Source organism: Megalobrama amblycephala, linkage group LG1, assembly GCF_018812025.1.
Source record: "Megalobrama amblycephala isolate DHTTF-2021 linkage group LG1, ASM1881202v1, whole genome shotgun sequence".
NCBI lineage: Eukaryota > Metazoa > Chordata > Actinopteri > Cypriniformes > Xenocyprididae > Megalobrama > Megalobrama amblycephala.
The window spans coordinates 5,613,094-5,624,957 of NC_063044.1; positions in this window are offsets into that span (position 1 = coordinate 5,613,094).

The window sequence follows — 11,864 nt, forward strand, 5'->3', positions numbered from 1 at the left end:
CGCGTTTAAGCGCGATCAGTTATAAGTATCAATTTACATTCATAATCGGCCTTACAATCGTTAAGTGTGTGCGCGGCTTAAGTGCCAGTGTTGCCAAGTCTGTGGTTTTCCCGCGGAATTGGGCTACTTTTACACTGTTGTTGCAGGTTGTTTTTCATGTCCGCAGGTTGAATCGACCCAAAATAACGCAATATTTAGTCCCTGGAATGCGAATTTTACAAGGGGAGCCCCGCCAAAAAAGCTAATTTTACCCCCGGAACGCGATTTTTACCGTGCGGCCCCCTGAAATGCGATTGGGCTAGTTTTGAGGAGCAATTGGGCGAGTTTTGTTGTGAAAACCTGGCAATCCTGCTAAGCGCTCTATTTGAGTGACGTAAATGAAAATTAATAATAAAATTAAAAGAAATACCTGATCATCCTCCATAACGCGTTCATTATTTACATCTCATATCATCATGAGTGCATCACCAAGGCAATGACTAACACTTTTGTATTACAGTTATCAGCCCCACAGTGGAAAATGAAACCGTAACGTTACTATAGCTGGCCCGGATCAGCACGCAATGAGAACCGTTCGGCTTTTGATTATCCATCACAACACATATTTCCAAAATTCTATTCTGGAGAAGAATCATTACTTTTGAAAATTTTGTTCCATTGAGGAAGACATCGGTGGTAAGCGCACAGTAGACACCTTCACAACTTCTGGCATGAAAATCCTTGGCATTTCAAGATAATATGCCAACATCAGTTGACTTGAGGTCGGGGTGAGCAAAACATTTTTTAAATTGCTGGCATCACAAATCTAATACTCCAAAACTCAGTTTGGAAGTCCAAACTTTTTTATGCAATAAAAATAATGTTCTACAAAGTGATGCTTGGGATGCAACTTGTAATCAGGGAAAACAGTCAGAAGCAACGCCCTGTGGTCCGATATTTTGGATTGCAAATAACAAAGGGACTTGGAAGTAAAAAATGGAGTTGACAATAACCCTACCAAGTCTTTTAGCTCAAGGACCCAATTTTGATCATCCTGGAATACGGTGGCCGATGATGAGTGGAAGGAACCACACAAGATTCTAATTTTCATGTCAGAGTTCCATTCTTTCAAAAAGTTGATGGAAGTTTTTTTGAGGACAAATTTTGTTGAAAGTGTTCTGTCATTAATTACTCACCCTCATGTCATTCCACACCTGTAAGACCTTCGTTCATCTTCAGAACACAAATGAAGATCTTTTTGTTAAAATCCGAGAGGTATATGTCTCATCCATAGACAGCAATATAATCAACATATTCAAGGTCCAGAAAGGTATTAAAGACATTGATAAAATAGTCAACGTGACTACAGTGGTTCAACCTTAATGTTATGAAATGACAAGATTACTTTTTGTATGCAAAAAAAATTTGTCTCTTCCCTGTCATTCTCCTATGCTGTTTATGTTGTAAACACAGTGCAGTGCTTCTGGGTACGTTAAAACGCCAGATCTGTATTATGTGTTAATTTGTGTTCTGAAGATGAATGAAGGTCTTACTGGTTTGGAACGACATGAGGGCGAATAATTAATGACAGAATTTTCATTTTTGAGTGAATTAACCCTTTAAGCTCATCCAATGTGAAATATTTTTTGGAAATAAATTCTTCCAAGCACAAACTTTGTTCCACTGGTACAAAGCCTTCTAATATATCATGTAAAAAACCAAGCAGAAAACATCTGCATGTGTGAAAGAATAATCTGTTTAAAGGGCAGTCTTGTTTCACACTATCAACAAACACACAAAGTTCACACTTCTAACATCACAAGTTTGTATTTCAGCACGACTATCTAAACAAAACCTACGAAACTTGTCAACATATTTAAATATATGTCAGTGCAATTTTCTTTCAGTTAAAACAGATCAAACATGCATTTTAGAGTGAGATTAGACTTAAGCCTTGTCGGTGAAACCAGACAATATGCACTGTAAGAGCCACACTTACACCTTGACCTGAAAGAAGATTTTCTTTAAAATAGTCACCATCTAGAAATGGCCTTTAATCATCACACATCATCAGCGCGTTTAATGCTATGCAGAGTTTATGTAGACAGACATCAGTCACAGAGCAGCACAAACAAACAGTAGCCACCTTTTACAGTTCCTACCGATTCAAAACAACAAGCTTGTGCTGCATAACTACCATAATTGACCCTTCGCAGGGAGTTTGATTGACAAGCGATCTAACCAATCAGAACGCCGAATCCGCCATTTTGTCCGACAAAGCAGTCAGGAGTTAGAAGATTAACCTCGGTGGAGTTAAACTTGAAAAATTGTGTATATTGACGTCTTTCCGCGTTTGAAACAACACTCATTCTCATGTTCAATCATGTTTAATTGATATTATAAATGGACTAGTAGGAAGAGATGATCAGTTTATGAACCTCTTGAGCTGAGGCACTACAGCAATCTGTCACGACCATGGTCACGACACAATAAAGAGCCACAAAATGGTTTTTATTGTTCGATTTTCTTAAAAAACTACACAGTTTGAAAGCTGGGACTTTGTTTAATATCATAAGTAACCTGGTTTGTCTTGTCTGTTGACGTGTTGTCAGTATCTTCTTTGCTCTGCAATATATTTTTCACTGCGTGTGGCGTGACAGCGCCACGGCTTGTCGGACAAAGCAACAGTAACTAAGGGGGACGGGGTTTTGCGAAGGGTCAATTAAGAGATGGCAACCCGTGGCGGATATTTATATCTATGTTCTAGAATATATATATTCTAGGGGCTCTATATTCTATCTGAGCCCACAGCATGAGTTTTTTTAAGGCAACTGTTATTTTAGAACATTACGATAGAATGTAGGCTATTCATTTCTTGGCGACGCGTCATGCAGCCGCTCTATGACACTATTGTGTTTATTTCATTTTTCCTTGTTTATTCAAAATATTCACAAACTTGTTAACTATATCATGAATTATATGATATATTTCAATTGTCAAATATGTGGCAGTGAATGTGTTTTGTCTTTTAAACACTTTTATAATGATCATGTTGATTTAATGCACGATGAGTTTGCACCGCAATTCAGAGGATCTGCCAGATTTACATCTCTTAAATTAATCCATTTTCCCCAAAATACATAAAAGTGGCCGATGAACGGGCAGATGCTGGTTATTTTAGTTTATAAAGTTTTAAATATGTATGTATATTACAAAAACCCATCTCTTCACTTCAGAAGGCCTTAATTAACCCTCTGGAGCCCTATGGATTATATTTATGATAGATGGATGCACTTTTTTCGGGCTTCAAAATCTCGCCCCCCATTTACTATCATTATAAAGCTTGGTAAAGCCAGGATATTTTTTAAATATATCTCAGATCGTGTTTGTATGAAAGAAGATATACACATAGGATGGCTTGAGGGTGAGTAAATCATGGGATAATTTTCATTTTTGGATGAACTATCCCTTTAAGACAGGATAAATAAATACATACAAAACCCTGTCTTCCATGTCCATGTCTGTCTTTTGTCCTTCTTTTTTCATTACTGGCAAAATTGCAAAACTTACAGATCCACTTCATCCAGTCTCAGACTCACAGTCAAACAAAGTGTGCCTGCAAAACAGAAAAATAATTTTTATGTAAATTTGTAAACACACACTAGCAGCGACAGATTCAGATCTCAGCAGTTCAGTGATCACAAGAGAAACGAGTGTTGGCCATCTAAATCACTCTGTCTCTCGTCTTCTCTATCTCTGTTTTTGCACACTCTCTTGGCTGTCCGTTACGTCCAGTGTAGAAAGATAGCGGCCTCGCGTTATGTACTGAAGCCTTTTCCCGCGCTTCATCCAATAAGGTTATGATACCACGCCATGTGACTGTTCTGTGAACCAGTGACAGGTTTAACTGGGTTACATGTCTTCTTCATACAACCCCTCAACCCTCCCATGCATTATCAACATACCCCATAATCTGTGCAACACAAATCGATCTGTAAGACTGTAGGTGTTTGTTTGTTTGTTTGTTTGGTTTTTTTCCTCATCCGTCGCTTTCCTTTTTAGCTTCTTCCTTTCCTGTCCCTTTCTATTTCTTATGAGATTCATTAAAAGTCACAGAATGAGAGTTGTTCATTAAAGACTGATATTAACAGAACTTACAGAAATTAATTCATTTTTTGTTTTTAAAGAAAACGTGTGTTTGCCTGTTGTGTTATATACTCTTAAAGGGTTAGTTCACCCAAAAATGAAAATTCTGTAATTTATTACTCACCCTCATGCCGTTCCACACCCGTAAGACCTTCCTTCATCTTCGGAACACAAATTAAGAGAAATTAAAAGAACTCATGGTTCCCCAACCAAACAGTTGATGGGCCCCATTGACTTCCATAGTGTTTTATTTTCATACTATGGAAGTCATTGAGGTCATTGAGGTGAAGTGTTTGGTTTCCCATATTCTTCAGAACATCTTCTTTTGTGTTCAGCAGAAGAAACTCACACAGGTTTGGAGCAACTTGAGGGTGAGTAAATGATGACAGAATTTTCTTTTTTGAGTAAACTATCCCTTTAAAAAGCAACATTTTCAGCTTTTGTTTTTTATTATAGGTTTATTCATATTTTGAATTAGCTTTTGTTTTTATATTGTTAATTTTCTTGTTAATTTTAGTTTAGTAATTTCGTTATATGCTTTTCACATTTTATGGTAGAAACCGCTAAAAAACTCTTGTTATTAGTGACACCAGTGGCCGTTAAGTGAACTGCAGCCAGCAACTTATTGCTCGTGCTCGCCTCGCGAGTCGCACTTGTGCGCACATCCACAAGAGACTGAACGCATTTCAATCAGCAATATACTCATGGAGAAGTTTTTTGTTCTTTGCCCACAACAAGTAAAAAGAAACTGGGAATACCTTAATACTGTTAACGAACATCCTGACGCCGCCCACACTATTGAGAGCGACGTTTAGATGAATATATGCCGCGTGCTTTCCTTTCAATAACTAAATAAACACAACAAAAATGACAGCTGTGAGGAAACAGTAGTTAAAGGTGCTACAGAGAATCTTTTCTTCAACTGAGAAACCAAAGACTGTTAGTGAGTTTTTGAAATGAGCGCATGCGTAAGAACAACCCCCCTCTTTCACAGCTCATTTCGAGGGAACGCCTCCCAAAACTCGTGCACGAGTATTGGAACACGAGTGTTTGTTTACCACCGGCATTTTGTGTTAGTGGATTCATTATGTCGGGCTCACCGCAGGTAACTCATAATCTGCAGTTGTTACTCCTGACAAAAACATTGAATGCGGCGCCTGTGGAGTGTGGAAAGTTACTGGAGCGCGCAGCCGCGCACGTCTCTCACAAGGAACGTCATGGCAGTGATTGACAAGCCAGAGGGCCAATCGTTTATGCGATGATCGCGTAAACGATTGGCTGATGTTTTTAAGGCCCTACCTCGTGCACAGATGATTTATATTATGCTGCGTTCCAGGCAGGTTTTTGAGCCCGTAAGTCACGACTTCAAATCACAACTCACGACTTTGTAGCGTTCCAGGAAAGTCACGCTAAACTGCGTAAAAGTATAAACAAACCAACATGGCGGACCATACGGGGCTTATGCTCATTAACAATTATTTCTAACGCCAAAGGTACTTACTCCTTGCTTATTTGAGGGAAACAGAGGAGGAAAACGGCGCATAAGGCTGTTATACCATTTATTTTACCATGCACTTGCATAAACACCGCATCCATAGGGGCTGCCATTGTTGTTTCGCGGGCTATGTGACGTCAGAGCCCGTAACTGGGAGTACATCGATCTAGTACGAGTTCACGGGTGGGAAGTCACCGGTTTGACTGCCATTCCAGTGCACTTTCACGGGTAGAAGGTTGGAAAAACACGGTTACAGGTTGCCTGGAGCGCGGCATTAAAGGTGCCTTCGAATGAAAAGTTGAATTTATCTTGGCATAGTTAAATAACAAGAGTTCAGTACATGGAAATGACATACAGTGAGTCTCAAACTCCATTGTTTCCTCCTTCTTATATAAATCTCATTTGTTTAAAAGGCCTCCGAAGAACAGGCGAATCTCAACATAACACAGACTGTTACATAACAGTCGGGATGTACGCCCCCAATATTTGCATATGCCAGCCCACGTTTCCAACATTATAAAAGGCATTAGACAAGGGCAGCCAGTATTAACGTCTGGATCTGTGCACAGCTGAATCATCAGACTAGGTAAGCAAGCAAGAACAATAGCGAAAAATGGCAGATGGAGCAATAATAACTGACATGATCCATGATAACATGATATTTTTAGTGATATTTGTAAACTGTCTTTCTAAATGTTTCGTTAGCATGTTGCTAATGTACTGTTAAATGTGGTTAAAGTTACCATTGTTTCTTACTGTATTCATGGAGACTTTCATTTTTAAACACTCGCAGTCTGTATAACGCATAAACACAACTCCATTCTTTATAAATCTCTCCAACAGTGTAGCATTACCCGTTAGCCACGGAGCACTATCAAACTCATTCAAAATCAGAAGTAAACAATATAACAGTATACAATACTCACATAATCCGACGCATGCATGCCGCATGCATGACGAACACTTTGTAAAGATCCATTTTGAGGGTTATATTAGCTGTGTAAACTTTGTTAAGGCACTGTTTTAGGCAAGCGCGAGCTCTGTGGGCGGAGAGCACGAGATTTAAAGGGGCCGCAGCATAAAATCGGCGCGTTTATAATGATGCCCCAAAATAGGCAGTTAAAAAAAATCATTTAAAAAAATCTATGGGGTATTTTGAGCTGAAACTTCACAGACACATTCAGGGGACACCTTAGACTTATATTACATCTTTTAAAAACATAATCTAGGGCACCTTTAATATTATTCCTTTCAGTGCACATAATAGTCTTTTATCAGTTAGTAAAGACATTTTCAAGTAATATTGCAAAAATGTATAAAACAAAACATCCTCTAGCACCTTTAAGAAAGCATTTGATCACAGCGATGTGGACATTTGCACCAGCTCTGCAATTCACCGGCATCATGACGACAAATGAGGTAATTAAAATGACACTGTTGTGATAGTTAAAACTATAAACAATATTTGTCTAGGTGAGACTATTGTTTGAATTATACATTTTCTTTGCATGACACCTTGACATTACAGTGTAGAATGGCAGTGTGTGTGTTTCATGTGTAATATTACCAAAAACTACAGAATAACAAAGGGGACTCTGAGATAGGTAACGGAAGAGATGCTCGCGGGAGCGCGCGTAACCGTCACATCCTTTTGATTAGAAACGTCAGGAAGGTTTCGTTTTTAAATTTTGTTACCAGCTGTTCACACACTGGCAGTAAAAAGCGATTAATACTGAATATATTTTAGATGTAGCCCATTTAAATATTGCTATTTAGGTTTAATTAATGTTTATTTCAGCTTTAGATTTAGTTTTATTTATTTCCAGTTAATAATTTTAGTGCTTCAACATAAACTCATTTCAGTTTAGTGCTAAGGCAACATTTCTAATTTTCTTTTAGTTTAAGTTTAACTAACATTTATGCTTTATTTTATTTCAGATTTTTTTTTTCAATTAACATAAATGTTTTTGATTTTAGTTAACGATAGTAATCTATACCTGAAATAAAATAAACCTGCACTGAATTAAAATAATATATATATATATATATATATATATATATATATATATATATATATATATATATATATATATATATATATATATATATATATATACAGTACAGTCCAAAAGTTTGGAACCACTAAGATTTTTAATGTTTTTAAAAGAAGTTTCGTCTGCTCACCAAGGCTACATTTATTTAATTAAAAATACAGTAAAAAACAGTAATATTGTGAAATATTATTACAATTTAAAATAACTGTGTACTATTTAAATAAATTTGACAAAGTAATTTATTCCTGTGATGCAAAGCTGAATTTTCAGCATCGTTACTCCAGTCTTCAGTGTCACATGATCCTTCAGAAATCATTCTAATATGCTGATTTGCTGCTTAATAAACATTTATGATTATTTTCAATGTTGAAAACAGTTGTGTACTTTTTTTTCAGGATTCCTTGATGAATAGAAAGTTCAAAAGAACAGCATTTATCTGAAATACAAAGCTTCTGTAGCATTATACACTACCGTTCAAAAGTTTGGGGTCAGTAAGGATTTTTATTTTTATTTTTTTGAAAAGAAATTAAAGGTCCCATTCTTCGTGATCCCATGTTTCAAACTTTAGTTAGTGTGTAATGTTGTTGTTAGAGTATAAATAAAATCTGTAAAATTTTAAAGCTCAAAGTTCAATGCCAAGCGAGATATTTTATTTAACAGAAGTCGCCTACATCGAACGGCCAGTTTGGACTACATCCCTCTACTTCCTTCTTTAATGACGTCACTAAAACAGTTTTTTGACTAACCTCCGCCCACAGGAATACACAAGAGTTGCGTTTGTAGAGTGTGTTTGTCGCCATGTCGTCGAAACGCTGTTATTTTCATCCCGCAGTCAAATCACCGGGTCTGATTCCGGCTCAAATTGATAGGGTAAAATTAAAGACATGTTTACAATAACACTGAGCGCGTGCATCTCCACGTTATGGTAAGAGGCGTGACCTTTCCGGGCACGGTGCGCTCAGAGCTGTCGAATCACAACACAGGAACTGCTGGCACAATCAGAACTCGTTACGTATTTCTGAAGGAGGGACTTCATAGAACAAGGAAGTCATCAGCCCGTTTTTATGACAGTGGAAACAGCGGTATACAGATAAGTAAATTATGTGAAAAATACTGTTTTTTTACACGCGAAACATGAACACATGTTATATTGCACACTATAAATACAATCAAAGCTTCAAAAACCCACGAAAAACGGGACCTTTAAAGAAATGAATACTTTTATTCAGCAAGGATACATTAAATCAATCAAAAGTGGCAGTAAAGACATTTATAATGTTACAAAAGATTAGATTTCAGATAAACACTGTTCTTTTGAACTTTCTATTCATCAAATAATCCTGAAATTAGCATATTAGAATGATTTCTGAAGGATCATGTGACACTGAAGACTGGAGTAACGATGCTGAAAATTCAGCTTTGCCATCACAGGAATAAATTACTTTGTGAAATATATTCAAATAGAAAACAGTTATTTTAAATTGTAATAATATTTCACAATATTACTGTTTTTTACTGTATTTTTAATGAAATAAATGTAGCCTTGGTGAGCAGACGAAACTTCTTTTAAAAACATTAAAAATCTTAGTGGTTCCAAACTTTTGGACTGTACAGTATAGATATATATATATATATATATATATATATATATATATATATATATATATATATATATATATATATATATATATAACATTGCTATTTTCAATTAGTAACTAACTTAAACTTAATAAAAAACTATATAGACATATTAAAAAATAAAACTAATTGAAATGGCAAAACAACAAAATTATTAAAACATTAAAATTAATTAGAAAATGTAAAAATATTAAACTATAATAGTATATCAATGTAACTTCAATAACTATGTCATGCTCTAATGTTTGAGCCCCAGGAATGCTATTGAGCATTGCTGTGTGGTTGTTAGGGTGTCCTAGGTGGTTACTAGGGTGGTGGCTTACTGACCCTTAAAGAGTTAGTTCACCCAAAAATGAAAATTATGTCATTAATGACTCACCCTCATGTCGTTCCAAACCCGTAAGACCTCCGTTCATCTTCAGAACACAGTTTAAGATATTTTAGATTTAGTCCGAGAGCTTTCTGTCCCTCCATTGAAAATGTATGTACAGTATACTGTCCATGTCCAGAAAGGTAATAAAAACATCATCAAAGTAGTCCATGTGACATCAGAGGGTTAGTTAGAAGTTTTTGAAGCATCTAAAATACATTTTGGTCCAAAAATAACAAAAATTACGACTTTATTCAGCATTGTCTTCTCTTCCGGAATCCTTTCCACTGAATTGATTCCATTGAATCCTTTCATCTGTCGGCGTTGGTAATGCACTTTTACGTCATTGTTTTTGGTGATTAGGACATCCGCGACATGCACACTTACGCACCATTTTAAAAATATAGCAATACCAAAATACAAACAATGTAGAATAGCTTGAATACAGCGTGCGTCTCCCTCAGACTGTAAACGAAGCTCGAGCGCACTACATAACACGTCAGCAGCGTCTTACGTCAGCAGTGTCACTACAGAGTCGTGAACCCGGATTGACAACAGACCCGGAAGAGAATACAATGCTGAATAAAGTTGTAGTTTTTGTTATTTTTGGACCAAAATGTATTTTCGATGTTTCAAAAACTTCTAACTGACCCACTGATGTCACATGGACTACTTTGATGATGTTTTATTACCTTTCTGGACATGGACAGTCTACCGTACATACATTTTCAATGGAGGGACAGAAAGCTCTCGGACTAAATCTAAAATATCTTAAACTGTGTTCCGAAGATGAACGGAGGTCTTACGGGTTTGGAACAACATGAGGGTGAGTCATTAATGACAGAATTTTCATTTTTGGGTGAACTAACCCTTTAATATTCTGATCTCTAAAAATGGCTTGGATCTATACTTCAATGTAAATCTATGTGAATTTTTGCGAATTTTAAGTCTGATCACTTAGAAAATTATAGCACCTTTGAGGTTAACCACATATGAAATGTGGATAACACTTTACAATAAGGTTCATTAGTTAACATTAGTTAACTGCATTAGTTAACATGAACTAATAATGAACTGCACTTCTACAGCATTTATTAATCTTTGTTAATGTTAATTTCAACATTTACTAATACACTATTAAAATCTTGTTAACATTAGTTAATGCACTGTGAACTAACATGAACAAACAATGAACAACTGTATTTTCATTAACTAATGTTAACGAAGATTAGTAAATACAGTAACATGTATTGCTCATGGTTAGTTCATGTTAGTTATTACATTAACTAATGTTTAACTAATGAACCTTATTGTAAAGTGTTTGCTAGGGGCCTTGGCTGAAACAAAACATCAGCATGTTTAAAACACAAATTAAAGCTCAGCTTGAGGAACGCATACGGATTTAGTTGCATTAACACAAAAAGAAAAGTGACTTTGTGCGCTTGCTGGAGCTGATAACATTAGTAATTTATGACTTTACACCTGTTTCTCTGCCAAGTCCACTGCTTCTATCTACATACCCAGAAAACTACCACAAAGGGACTTCCTGAATTTCATTTTCCTGTTACCCACCACTAACCCACAACCCCCAGAGCCAGAGGAAACAAAGGAAATATGCACTGTTGACCTGAGTGTCGCCTGTCTTTTTTTTTCTTCTGTTTTAGGTCAACACACTGTTTTTGGTTCTTAATAAGACAACGAAACTACTTCATATTTATATTTGAAGACCATTTATGCCTTTTACAATAGGTTTTGTGTGCATTAGAGGACCAACATCTGTTTAATGCATATAAAATTAATTCTTTACCAAACAGACAAAGCCTTTGCATGATTAAAACCACCTGTGGGCCTAATCGGGTGTCACATTTCCCATCTTAACAATGTGTCCTGGGTTGAAATAACGGTGCAGTCCTGTCGTAGTGATAATGGACAGTGAGCTGCAGCCAGACTGGATTGGCTCGCAATGCTTGCGCTTATCTGTGCGTAAGAGAAGCTCAGCGGTGCACTGATAACGCAGGTTGAACATAAAAAACATGAGTGTCAGGCTGTGATAAAAAGAACCGGTTACTTGCTACAGAACAACACCAGGGCAGTCTGCACTCTTAAAAACACACATAACTGAGCACACGTTGATCGTTTGTGCATCTTAATGCTGAAAGAGTCTTTAAAAAGTCTTATTATT